Genomic DNA, 14,996 nt, shown 5'->3' with positions numbered 1-14,996 from the left:
TTTTTATTACATCTTGTATATCAGCTGAAATTTCAAATTGGTCTAAACTTAGAAGATCCTATGCTGACATGAGAAACAAGTGTGCAGAGCAGGAGCGAGTGTTTGCAGTCCTTTTTTCTGAATACTAAAAGAACAGTATGTGCTGTACAAAAAAACATTACACTCACCTAGGTGGAGGCATGCTTCATCTGTCCCCGCTGCCTCTGCACTGAGAACTGAGCGATTAAACACAGCCGACCGCTCAGTTCTCAGTGTTCTGCAAGCAGAGAGCTGGTGACTGCCAGTCGCCAACTCTCTGCTCTGCCCCTCCAGCGCTCACCGGAGCGCTGGGCTGTGGAGGTGACGAGAGCGGCCAGCTCAGGCTCTCAGCTGCTCACTGAAAAGCTAAGCTGGCTGCAGGTCCAGGCTTCTGGGTGGATCCTGACCATATGGTCGGGATCTTTTCAGAGCCTGGACTCGCTCTGTGATGTCAACTGAGAGCAGGCTTTAACCCGCTGTTAGCTGAACGAAGTGCACTCCTGTGATCCATAGAAGAAGTACAGCCAAAAAAAGCTTTGGCTATACTTATCCTTTAAAGGGTAACTCCACTTTCGTGGGGAAAAAAAATATAGAATAAAGAAAAATAATATAGCGTATATAATTGTGACACAAGTCATATTGTAATTAAATGTTAATAAAAAATACCTTTCCTTTTTAATTTGCGGCCACTGTAATCATTCTGAAAATGCAATGCAATATGGCTACCTGGAGGTGTTCTGTACACAGAATGTGTACTGACCACCCCCGGAAACATTATTTCCTGTTTGTGTGATTGGCTCACTGATTTTCCCAGAAGTCTGCACTAATCTGCACTACAAATCAGACATCCCCTGCAACAAAAATGTCATTTTTGGTGAGATACTCCCAATAGAATATCCTCTCTAAAGGGATGCAGACCCTGCAATTGTTCTCATTGGAGCCCTGCAGGTGCAGCAACTGATTGATAATTATGAAACCACTCCCATTAGATTCACTTACCACATAGACAAAGAAAACACACAGGGATTTTTTTCAGAATAACAAAAGGTAGAAATCTGCAACAAAGTTTGTTAAAATAAGTACATACAATAATATAATAATATTATATATATATATATATATATATATATATATATATATATATATATTAATGAACATACAGTAGATCACCCAGGGGGGAATGTTTTTTTCTCAACAAAAGCAGAGTTTATCTTTAAGGGCTTATTTACATTTTTGCAGTGTTTTAACATGTGTCATGCGTAGAGATGGGAAGGCCTGGAAAAAAATCAAAAGATTGGTGAAAAAATGTTTTTTTCAAAGCTGTTTTTTTATATGTTCTTTTAGAATAATGAATAATCTATGACATGGTATTATATAACATGAAGACCTTAACCACTTCAATACCAGGCACTTGGACACCTTCTCGCCCAGGCCAATTTTCAGCTTTCAGCGCTGTCGCAATTTGAATCACAATTGCGCGGTCATGCTACACTGTACCCAAACAAATTTTTTATCATTTTGTTCCCACAAATAGAGCTTTCTTTTGGTGGTATTTTTTTTTTGTTTGATTAATTTTTATTAAAATATAGCATATACAACATCCATTTTACATTGTTTTCTTATATAAAACAGAGAAGATTATAGTTGAATGACACTTGGACCCCATAATAATGAGGTCTAGTGTGAGTTATTCATACCAGCATGTCACAAACCAAGATTTTTACTCATAGCCTATGTTGAAGCAGTAAAAATCATCTCTGTAATTTAGCTAAGACAAAAAGTAAGAAAAGAGAAAGAGATAGGTAAAATGTAGGATGAAAGACAACAAGGGTGGGGGGATAGGGAATGGCATACCCGCCACAGGCCAGCTCCTGTCACTAGAAAAAAAAATTAGATTAACATCAAAGTTAATCAATTTGAGACATAATTTCTGCATAAATAGAAGTGTACTTAAAGGCAAACCAGCAGGACCATATTTTCTTTGCAAGGTCTGATTTATTTCTGAGGGAGAGATTTAGATTTTCCATATAATACGTGTGATCTACCTTCAGTAGCCATTGATGTATTGTGGGTATAGTCGATTGTTTCCAATATTAGGGAATAAGAGCTTTTGCGGCATTAAGGAGATGAGGTGTTATAGATTTTTTATATGATCCTACTGGTTCCCCAGAACAATGTAACAATACAATCCATGGGTCATTAGGTAACTCGGAACCTTGGATTTCTTTCACCCAATGGAGGATAGACAACCAGTAAGGGCGTATAAGCGGGCAAAACCACCAAACGTGAGCATGTGTGGCGTTGTCTCCACATCCCCTCCAACACATAGGAGATGTTTGTGGAAAGAACTTATGTAGTATCATTGGGTTATAGTGTCACCCTTGTCAACAGTTTATAATTTATCTCCGCCATTTTAGAAGCTCCAGAAGAGGTATGGGCCATCAAGAGGATGGTGGATTTTTGAGTTGCTGTGATCTTTTTATAGAGATCTGTTTCCCAATTACTTAAGAAGGTAGGATCGCTTAAGTTGGATAGTGTGAGTAACACTTTGTAAAAATGAGTGATGGGTTTCTCCACCGGTTGGTCTTCTGATAAAGCAGATTCCAGGGGTGTCAAATATGAGAGTGATCTCAGGGGTTTTGGAAGAAAATGCAGAAACGCAGCAAGTTGGTGATATCTCCAAAGGTCCATTGGCGAGGGCTAAGTGTTGTTTATTAATAAACCAAAAAATGTGTAAGAAGTGGGATTTTAAAGGTACCCCTAATATATGAAAGAACACTATCTACTAAAAATATACCAAATATTTATTAATACAATTTTACAAAAAAGAGCAATAAAATGTGAGAACAGTTATACATTCATAGTCAAAGGTATACATCCTCAACCTAACAATGACAATGAAGGAACTGTGGTCACAAGGGGTTCAGATCATAACTACGTCCACAAAATTTCAACATGTTTCGCCAGGAAGGCTTCATCAGGAAAATAGACGAGGCTTTTCAATTATTCAACAACAATATTCACGGTAAAAACAACCTTGGATGTTCAAAAAGAAGAAAAAAAAAGGTAAATATATAGAAAAAATACATGAAACATTCATATTTATATAACTTGAAGGCTCTTTAGCTTGTGCAACCATAACTCCACCAAAACCCCCCTCCAAAAACAAAAAGCAAAAACAGAAACAAAACAACCCCAGGGGCAGTATATTCATCTTTATTATTCCAATTCTCCCCAGCCATGAGTGTGCCAACTGAGACCATTTTTGTATGTCTAGCCTAATCGCATTTAATAGGAGTAAGTAATTAGCGCGGAAAAGGTCAGTCAGTTTTGGTGTTAGGTGTATACCTAGGTATTTCATTTGACTCTTCTGCCAGCTAAAGGGAAAGGATTGTTTTAATTGCGAAGCTATCTTGGCAGGTAAGGATATATTTAAGATCTCCGACTTTATCATGTTAATTTTAAAATTAGAAATAGCGCCAAATTTGGAGAATTCCAGCATAAGGTTAGGAAGGGATATCAGGGGTTGTTGTACGTAGAATAAAATATCATCCGCATATGCGGCATATTTATGTTCAGACTTCCCTAAGGAAATCCCGTGGATACTGGGATTATCTCTAACCGTAGACAGAAATGGTTCGAACGAAAGGGCAAACAAAATAGATGAAAGGGGGCACCCTTGACGAGTGCCATTATATAGGGTGAAGTGGTTACTTAACGTAACGTTAATGCGCAATTGCGCAGTGGGAAAGTTATAAAGCGCAGATATCCGAGTTAAGAGGGACGGACATATACCTAAGTGAGATAACGTTGCCATAAGATACTCCCAGTCCACCCTGTCAAACGCTTTTTCTTCATCCGTCGAGAGTAGCAGGGTGGACTGGTTGGACCTCAGAACGTGAGCCATCAGGGACAGTGTGTGAAGAGAGTTATCCCTTGCCTCTCTACCCGGGATAAAACCCGTCTGGTCGTTAGATACCCACTTAAAGGGAGGAGTCTATTCCCTATGGCCTTGGCATATAATTTGGCGTCAATGTTCAACAACGATATGGGGGCGATAACTTCCACAGCTACTAGGGTCTTTCCCAGGTTTGGGAAGAATAGTGATATGTGCGTGTAAAGTTTTGGGTCGGAGGGCACCAACAGCGGAGATCGCATTTGCATAGCTAGTCAGGTGAGGTAATAAAGTGTCAGCATAACATCGATAATACGCCACTGTGAAACCAATAGGGCCTGGTGCTTTACCGTTAGCCATGGCTTTCAGGGCAATGCGTAACTCCGAGATGGTGAAATCTCTTTCCAAAGTAGCCAGAGTCTCGGGGGGTAGTTTAGTTAAATTGGCTCATGCTAAATAGTCCCTGATGGTCTTGGCCTTAGTTTCCCGGTCCTCTATAGTATGATTCACATGATATAAATGTTGATAAAATGCACGAAATTCCTTGGCTATAGAGGGCATGTCGTGTACTAACTTATCAGATTTATTTTTAAATTTGGCTATGAATGATGCGGATTTTTTCTGATAAAGTGATCGGGCTAGTAATCTGCTTGGTTTGTTACCCCATTCATAAAATCGTTGGGATATAATACGGGCCTGTTGTCTTTGTTCGGTATGAATAAGGGAGTTCAATTCTTCCCTTTTCATAGTAAGAGTATGGAATATTGCTTGGGATTGGTTAATTTTATGTTGTTGCTCAAGTGCCTTAATTTCGTTGAGTAATTTAACTTGTTGAAATGTGCGTTCTTTTTTTTTTCTAGAGCCTAGTTCTATTAATTTCCCCCGGATATGAGCCTTATGGGCTTCCCATATTATTCCTGGAGAAATATCAGGTTGTACGTTTTCCTTAAAGAAGAAGGCCAGATCTTCTCCTATCATTTTTTTATCTAACTCCTCCAATAAAAGCTCTTCATTCAACTTCCAATTTGTGGCTTTATGAGGCAGGGATGGGATTTTTAATTTGAGCAAAATCGGGGCGTGATCAGCTAAGGGTGAGGTCTCGATAGTCGCACCTACAGAGAGCGAGAGGTGATGATGATCTATAAAAAACATGTCTATTCTGGAGTAGGTACAATGAACCTGAGAGTAGTGGGTATAATCTTTCTCTCGCGGGTGCAATATCCTCCATATGTCAACGAGTTGGGCTTCATGTAATCTCTTGTGTATAAATAGCAAACGTTTGGACGAGATGCAAGGTCTCCCCTTGGACGTGTCCAGGATCGGTTCTAGAGGGGTATTAAAGTCACCTGCTAATATGATGCACCCACAAGCAATGTCTCTCAGGTTCTTAAGGGTGGATGCTATGAAACCTGCCTGGTCACGGTTAGGAGCATATATTGTCGCCAAGGTGCAAGGCATACTTCCCAGGTTGCCCTTCAGGAACAGAAAGCGACCGGTGGAATCACTCAACATAGTATGTAACGTAAAGAGGTACCCCTCTGCATACCTATGGCGACTCCTTTTGCTTTGTAATATCTGATAGGCTATAGTACCATGTAGGGTACTGTTGGGAACCAAGTTTGACTGAAGTGGTGTGAGTGAGATGGGTCTCCTGCAGGAACACAATGTCCCCCTGCAAATGACCCAGCTCTCTATATAGGTTATGTCTTTTGCCTGGGGCATGTAAGCCCCATACATTAAAAGAGATTAAATTTACCGTAGCCATGAGGTCCAGCAGAGGGTCCCAGTGTACTTTGTGTCCAGGAGGGTGTAGGCCCGATGCGGGTAGGTGGGAGGGGGTGGGGATGCTGGAAACGAAAAGGGAAGAGGAGAGGAGAGAGAGTGAAAAAAGAGAAAAAAGAAAACAAAGACCGTTATCAATTCGCATTAAACAAATCGCAGACCAAACTGAGGGTTGGTCAACATGTGCACGCATATGTCTGCTGTGCATAAAGAGGGCACCCATGAGACCCAACACCTGCATGCCTATCACCCCTTGAGGGACAGATACGCACGGGCACAAGGCCACATAGCGCCCCCTGAGGGGGGATCCGAACACCCGCACCATAGTCGGTGCGGACGAGGACCCCTTGCTCCGGTGCCGACACCAGTAGCACCAAACTTAACATATAATAGAAAGCACAAATCAAAGAATGTTTAAGGCAAAAATGTAACATATAAAACCATTAACACAATTCCTAACTTAAGTAACGGAAAACCCCTGGTAATCCTTAAGCTTCTCAGGCCAAGTAGTTACCTTAGATCAGATGAATGATTTATCTCTCCAATGTCGAACTATAAACTGTATAAACTATAAACTGAACCATGACATTGAAAAGAAGCAGCAATATTTGCAAGCTGCTGGAAGAGGACTGACAGCGGTAGGTAAAGTGAGGCCTCAGCCCATACATTCAGAGACTAGTCCAACTGGGGAGAAGCGCTGGACGTGGGGGATCTGTGTTTATGATCCACTTTTTTCCATTTTGCTTCGGTGTTGCTGGATAGAGGTTGGATGACTTCCTGCCACCCGGGAAGCTCCGAGGGGGATATATTGAGATTCAAGCAAAATTTTTCCAGGTCTTCCGTAAACTGAAGGGTCGCAGTTTTGCCATCTCTATGTGCGATCAGGGCCGCTGGGAAGCCCCATCTATAGTTAACTGAAGCTGCCTGAAGCTTCTCAGTTAGGGGACGCAGAGCCCTGCGACGCATAAAAAGATAGGGCAGCATCGTCAAAGTTCAGCGACACGGCCTCCCTGGCCTTTTTCAAAATCAGTTCATTTTCCGGAAAGTGATGAAGCCAGCAAATGACATCTCGTGGGACGTCTGATGCGAGGTTGCGAGGGTGCAGGGCCCGGTGGGCCCGATCAATTTTTAAAGGGTAAGCTGCCTCTCGGCCTAGTAGGCCATTAAAGATGCCTCGGATGGATGGGAGGAGATCCTCGTTTCCTGTCGCCTCAGGCAGGCCTATAGTCCGTATATTGTTCCGCCTATTGCGGTTTTCCTGGTCCTCTATTTTATATAGGGCCATCCTGTGAGCTATAGTTAAGGTACGAGTGGTCGTCTGGAGGTTCCTGATGGCGGTCAAGACGCTGCTCGGATTCCTACACTCGCTCTAGGATGTGGGAGAGGTCTGTGCGAACCGCTGAGACTTCTTTTTTAATGGCTCTTTCTAGGCCCAATAGCATGGATGCCAGTTCTAAATTTAGTGGGTAGATCACTCACCAATGCCGCGACACCTGAATGCCTGGATGTACTCTCTTCTCCATCAGAACCGGCCGATGAGACAGGAGAGCAGTGTCTAGAAGCAGCTCTGAGGCGAGGGGCGGAGCTTGTAAGGTTACTCACGCCACGAGGTGAACGGCCTAGTTCATCCATATCTGCCGTGTCCTCGGGTTCGGCGGCTAGGTATCGTTTTATCAATCCCGCCGAGGTTCCCTTTTTAGGTAGGCTCTTACTTGGCCTCTTCCGCATGGTTGTCAAGCGGGCTGCGATGTCGATGAGTGGATAAGATGCTAATTATTTGGTGGTGGCCACGGAGCTCGGGGAAGATGCGTCCTCACTGTTGCATGTTGAAGCCACGCCCCTTCTTTTTTTTTTTTTTTATTCTTTATTTATAAGTTTTGTTTTTTTTTAATACAGTAACAAAAAAAAAACAATGTTTTAAAAATGTGTTTACAGCAGTTATCGCAGTCAAAAATACATTGATCTCCCGCTGGACTTAATACCCTCTCCCCTCCCAGTACCCCCCCCCCCCCCCATCCCCCACCCTGCAGGTATTGACAACTGAGCTAGACAGACCTGATATATCTTTTCTTTCCCTGGTCTCAAACTCATAAGGCTATTTTGTGATCTCCACTAGATAACTCCAGGAACTTTTAAAACTCCTCCACCCTGCCCATTTATCTATTCCGGCAACCTCCTCATCTGACTCGTCCCCCGGATAGTCCTTATATTCAATATTATATACTTCGTTTATACCAAAGATCCAGTCCCTGGGGTTGGGGCTCTCGGGCTGTAGCCATTTCCTTGATATCTGTTTTTTCGCTACGTCTAATAATATGGGGACGATAGGTGATTGGTACTGCTTTATCGGCTTCGCAGTTCCATGGAATAAGCATATCCAGGGATCTTCTACTACCGTTTCCTTAGTTATTTCCTTAATCAATTGTATAATTTTCTTCCAATATACTTTAATGTGTGGACACTCCCACCAAATGTGGGCCATCGTTCCTAAATTCGAACACCCCCTCCAGCATCTATCTGTTTTGTCAGGATAGAATTTACTGAGTCTGTCTGGCGTGGCATACCACCTTGCTAAACATTTAAAATTGATCTCCGACCGCTTAGTGTCAGACGAAGAACCATGTATCATTTTCAAAGTCCTCTCCGCTGTGAATTCACTACATTGTGACCCCAGTTCCCTTTCCCATTTCTTAATATATGGAGGTAAAACCTGTTCTTCCTTCCTGGACAGGATTTTGTAGAGGTGGGAGATAGTGCTACCCGGTTCCTCTCTCTTACATAACTGCTCTAATGGCCTATACTCGTCCTCTCCTCTGATTGGTTTCGGGAGCTTGTCAATAAAGAGCGATAACTGCTTATACCTCCACTCATTGACCACCAATCGGTCTGTCTCTGCTTTCAAGTCCTGATAGGAACATAGTTTAATAATATCTTTTAGTTGCGTGCTACTATTTTTTATCCAATTCCCTCCCACCTCCCTCATGCCTGGTTCAAAAAATGTATTGTCCTTGATATATATCAAGGGCGAATTATAACTCCACTTATTATGTGCATGTGCCTGATCCCACAATTTAAGCGTATTACGTGTGTCGCTGTCTGCGTGCTAAGTGCCCTGTATTTTGGAGGGTTCCAAACTATGTGACCTAAATCCGTGCTACTTAAACTGTGTTCAATGTTCACCCACCTCCTATCTGGCTCATCCTTGGACCACTCTACCACCCGTGAGAGCACAACAGACGTGTAGTATTTGTTGAGGTCTGGTAGAGCCAGTCCTCCTTTTTTTTTTTCCTCTAATCAAAACCGAGTGAGCTATACGTGGTTTTTTGCCATGCCAGACAAATCTCATCATTAATCCCCGCAAGGCTCTTAATAAATAGTGTGGAAGAGGGATTGGCAGCATCTGGAACCTATACAATATTTTAGGTAAAAGCATCATTTTAGCTGCGTTAATGCGTCCAAACCATGAGAGGGGCCGCAATGACAAGCGTCTTATTTCCTGTCTAATTTCGTCTAGCAGGGGAATGTAGTTAGTCAGGAAAATTTTTCCCATTGTGTTACACAATTTAATTCCTAAGTAATTAATTTCCTTCTTCCAAGGGAAGGGGAAGGCCGCAGACAGACTTTCTTCCTCTTGTTTGCCCATATTTATGTTAAGGACCACAGATTTGCTCAGGTTTATTTTAAAATTTTAAATATCCCCATATCTCCTCAATACACTGAGCAGATTCGGGATTGTAATTCTAGGGTTTGTTATATAGAACATCACGTCATCAGCAAAGGCCGCTTACTTGTGTTCCTCCTGCCCTATCTTCACCCCTCTACAATCTGGGCCTCCAGGGACAAAATAAATAGTAAAGAGGACAGGGGGCACCCCTGCCTCATCCCATTCTCCATCTTAAACATCCTAGACAAAACTCCGTTTACCCTCACATAGGCCGTGGGATGATTGTATAATGTTTTCACCCAGGCGATAAACCTGGGGCCAAACCCCATCACTTCTAACGTTTTAACCATGAACCCCCAGTCTACCCTGTCAAACGCTTTCTCTGCGTCCATTGACAGGAATAGAGCTGGGTGCCCCCCTGATTTTATTGCTTCAAGCAGGAGCAATGTTCGAACCCCATTATCCCTGCCTTGTCTGCCCGAAACAAACCCGACCTGGTCCGGGTGCACCAGAAATTTCATTTCATTTTATCTTTCAGTCTATTTGCCAGCACCTTTGCGTACAGCTTCACGTCTGCATTTAGCAACGCAATAGGTTGATAGCTGGAGCAAAGCGTACTATCTTTCCCTTCTTTCAGGATCAATGATAGAGTTGCTAGTAGGGACTCTCCCCTCATGGAACAATTGGGGCCCAACTTGTTCCAAAAGAGGCACAACTTAGGTACCAAGGTCTGTCTGAATTCTTTCAAATAGAGGGTGGTAAAACTGTTGGGGCCTGGACTTTTCCCCTTGGGAGATTTATTTAGGGCGACATGGACTTCTTCTTCTGTTATAGGACTATCTAAAACTGATTTATCTTCTTCCAATAGCATCTCTACCCCCACGCCTTTCAGGAATTCCTCCACCTTCTTGTCATCAATTTGGCTGCCCCCTCCCTTTTGTCTAATGGCATACAATGCTTCGTAAAACTTCCTGAACTCCTCTGCAATCCCTTTAGTGGCGGTCACCATTTCCCCATTTCTGTTTTGTATTTTCTCAATGAAATTCCGTTCTCTTTTCATTTTTAAGACCCTCGCCAAGTATTTGCTCGATTTATTACCATAGTAATCTCTTGTAATTTTAGTAAATACCCTCCTTGTGTCTTGCTCCATACTATCCCTTAACTCCTCCCTTTTTGATACTAGAAGGTGGAAACTATCTTGGTTTTGTCCCTTGAAGTGTTTATGGTCCATCTCTAGCGAGGCAATTTCTTCCAAGAGTTTTTCCCTTTTTTCCTTTCTTTTTTTTTCTCCCCTGCCCCAATGGAGATCAACAGCCCCCTGATACACGCTTTATGCGCCTCCCAAAGAATAAATGGATGCACGTTTCCTATATCGTTGACTTTAAAGAAAAAATCAATTTCTTCCTGCACCTTGTCTGCAACTTGATTCATTTAAGTAGACTTCCATTCAACTTCCATGAAAATGATTGTTTTTGTAACTCAGGAAACTTAACCCTCACTGTGACAGGGGAGTGATCTGATAGCGTTGTAATCTCTATCTTGGAGTCCACAACACATTCCAGTAAGCTGTGATCTATCATAATGTGATCCAATCTTGAGTAAGTCCTGTGCACAGGGGAGAAGAAGGTGTAATCTTTTGCTTTAGCATGCTGCAACCGCCACACATCCATTAGCCGGCAATGATGCAGCTTTCTCCTGATTCTTCCCAATTAAACCTTACTTGTCCCCTGTGCTCGGGACGTACTATCTACAGTGGGCTCCAGGCAGAAATTAAAGTCTCTGGCCAATATCGCCTCCCCCTCCTTAAACACCGTCAATTTAACCAGAACCTGTTTTAAAAAAGCGATTAGGTTCCTGTTCGGGCAGTAGACATTAGCTAAAGTAAGCTTTTTACTCCCCACATTGCCCTTGAGGAAAAGATAGCGCCCTTCTGGATCCGACATCCTGCTTGATATTGAGAATTTTGACATTTTTGAAAATCCAATTGCTACTCCCTTAGCTCTTCTAATGGGAGAGTCACTGTAAAACCACAAGGGCAATTTTGGGGAGTACAGCTTAATATTAGAATCTAGGGTCAGATGGGTCTCCTGGAGAAATATTATGTCTGCTTGATACCATTGTAGTTCCTTTAAGATTTTGTGTCTTTTACTCGGCGAGTTCAAGCCCTTCACATTATAGGATAAAAATTTTAGTTCTGGCATTTAATTCCAGAAACATTTAACCATACTCGTCCCTCGTCCACTGCCCAGCTGTGACCCCTCCTGCAGGATTTACTCCCCCCCACTCTTTCCCCACCCCCCCTCCCAATAGCTTCCAACCCCACCCTCCCCCCGGCCTCACCGGCCCTATGCCCCTACGTAGAAATCCTACTAGATCCCATACCTTGAGCCTCTTTTCCAAGGGTGAGGCTCCACCAACGGCCGCCGGTGTCCCCCCCTCTCGCCCGAGGCGAGAGGAGGGGGACAGGAGAGACCGAGGCGGGCCGACCCACCAGGCCACCCACCCCACCCCCCCGAGGTCCATCCAACACTCTTACCCTTCATATGACACTTTTCCATGTCCTCCACCCCAGTTCCACGAGTCCCATTGTTTTAAGACTCAAATAGCCCCCATCCGCCAGTCTCTCCCAAAAAACAAAAGGAAAGGAAGAAAAGAGGGAGAAAAAAAAAAAAGGAAAAAAGTCCTCCCTTTCTTCTCCTCTCCTCCAACCATTTAATGTCGACCCTGTCTTCTCAGCTGTCTGCTTCAGTAAATGCGTCTGGTGTAGGAATACCCAAGTTTTCACAAAAGTCCCGCATCTCCTCTGGAAACCTCATCCTATAGGTTCTGCCCTTTTTTGTCACCAGCAGGGATGTTGGGAACCCCCAGCTGTATTTTAAGTTGGCCCTTCTCAGTTGATCTAATAAGGGCTTGAGTTGTCTTCTACGTGCCAATGTTCCCGCTAAAAGGTCAGAGAAAATTTGTAGATCTCTATTTTCAAAGCTTATTGGGGAACTGCCCCTGAGGTTGACCCAGATCTTCTCCTTATCCTCATATGAGTGGAACTTTACTATTACGTCTCTCGGAATATCTTGTCTTATATTTAAAGGTTTTCTAATCCTGTGGACCCTGTCAATCCTCAGCACCTCATCTTCCCTTCTTCCCAGGATTGGATTGAATATTTTCTGCATCTTAAGCCCTAAGTCTTCATTTTGTTGTTCAGGAAGCGCTCTAAGGTTTTGGCGACGATTTTGATTTTCTTGTTCTTCCATTTTATAGGCCAACATGCGATTTTCGTTCTGTATTTTTTTCACTTGCGCTTTTAGATCCTTGATCTCTTTCACCTGGGTTCCTGAGGCCTCTTCCATTTCTTCAACTCTACGTAATAGATGTCCCATGTCTGTCCGTACATTTAATATTTCAGATTTAATAACATTTTCAAGTTTAGCGAACATTTCTGTTTTATTAGGAATTAATGCAATGTTCCTTAACTCCTCTATATCGCTCGTGAAACATGCTCCCTCTGGCTCCAACTCTTCTCTGGACTTCTCCCCCTGTCCTCCCTTTTGTTTTGTGTATTGTATTGTATTGTATTGTACTCGTATTGAGACTTTCCCTAGGGGTCTTGGGATCTGCTGTTCTTTGGGACCGATCTCTCATGCTTCGCCTCCTCAATCCACAGACTCCCGTGCTTGACGGTGTCGGCTAAGTGAGTTCCGTCCCACCAGGGACCACAGGAGACCATCCACTCTAACCTTCCACCACAGTAGGCGCTGTTTTATTCCCACCAACAAGCCCTGGTCTACATGAGGCTTACTGCTGTTGCTATTGGCTGTTATTGGCTGTTATTAACTACCCCCAATCCTTGACCCTTTTTGGCTGTATGGGGGCCAAGTGTTCGGTACTGTATCAGGGTCCTCCTAATTTTGTCCCCCTTTCAGCAGCCTCCCAACCTCTTGGGGGATATGTATTTCTATACAAAGACCAGGTCCCCTTTAAGCAGCCTCTTATACTGAGCTTTTAAAGTTATTCCAAGAGAAAAAAAAAAAAAAGTCACCAGACCTATGTCTTTAACAGATTGATAGTTCAGAACGTTTGTTTTCATACTTGGGGAGAGAGGTCTTCGTTACCTCTATATGTTCTGTTCCTCTTCATAGATGTCCTAGGGCTCTGTGAGCTCACTGCTTCCCCAGCCTGAGAGCTGCATTGATTCCCGGAAGATGAAGGCTTAGCATCACAGGGGTGGAAGAGGGTGGGATGGGAGAGGGGGGAGAAATGCGGCCACTGGAGCGTCCGTGTTGTATCTCAGCGTGTTGTATTCTGCCTCGAGGGAATGATGGGGTCTGCTTGCTGTTTACTTCCAGAAGCTCTCACCTCCGCTGCAACCACGTTTTTCTGTCCCTGCAGCCAGCTCCTAAAAAACTGCCGCGCTCCCCACAGCCCTTAGGGGAGAGATGCACTCACTGCCGCTGGCGCTGTATGTCTGGGGGACCCGGTGAGTCCTCTGGATATCCTCACGATCGGAGCGGCAGCAGGCTCTCACCCCGCTCCTCGCTCCATACACTGCAGCCCACGAGATCCAGCCCGCCTCTGACCCTCACTCCGATGCCGCCATCAGGCCCCTCCCCTCACCTGGCGTCTCACGTCCACATCCTCTCTCTGTGAGACGACTGCATGCATCAGGTGAAGCCACGCCCCTTCTTTTGGTGGTATTTGATCACCTCTGCGGTTTTTATTTTTTGCGCAACAAATAAAAAAAGACCGAAATTTTTTTTAAAAAACAAGTTTTTCTTTGTTTCTGTTAAAACTGTTTGTAAATAAGTACGTTTTCTTCTTCAATGATGGGCACTGATATGGCTGCACTGACGGGCACTGATACGGCGGCACTGATGGGCACCTATGAGGTGAGTAGTGGTAAAAAAAAAGTCCTTGTGGATCTTTTTTTTGGTTAATTCTCCTTTAAGGGGGTGTGGCATGGGGCGTGTCCTATGCCTACATACATTTGTTAGTAGGTGTCCCTCATTCCCATCTCCTAATGTTGGGAGGTATGTAAGAGGGTAAATTTGTCTGACAAATTAGTTTCTTTTTTAACCTTTAAATGATTCCTATTTATGTTCTCCATCATCACAGCATAATGTTTACCTATAGTCTTTTTTTTGGGGGGGGTTTGACCTTTTCTCATGTATAGTTGAAATGTTGAAATGTTCTTAACATATACAGTCCTTGTTATTCCATTTGTAAGGAAAAATTACATTTTAAAAAACAAGTTTAGTTTATTTACTGAATAAGCTATACTTTTATTTCACACATAATACTTTTGTATACACTGCATTTCACCATCCCAGTGTGACAGAATGACTTTCAATTTGTAAAACTACACTAAATTTTTTAAAATTTTTATGAAAATGTCCATTTTTGCCAGAAAAAAAAAACGGGGAAAAAAAAATTTTTCCTCCCATGGTTTCAAAATTTCTGGAAATTTTACATCTCTAGTTATGCCTCATGTTAACTGTCATTCATTAAAGCAGCCCATAGAAAATGATGGCTACCAGCGCACCAGAACTTCTAAAAAATCAAGCATGCCATAAAATTTGTAACACACAACAACACAATAGTCTAATAAAATTTAAAAATTCAAGATATCAAAAATGTAATACA

Source organism: Aquarana catesbeiana, linkage group LG12, assembly GCF_042186555.1.
Source record: "Aquarana catesbeiana isolate 2022-GZ linkage group LG12, ASM4218655v1, whole genome shotgun sequence".
NCBI lineage: Eukaryota > Metazoa > Chordata > Amphibia > Anura > Ranidae > Aquarana > Aquarana catesbeiana.
Note: the sequence above shows the minus strand (reverse complement) of the source record.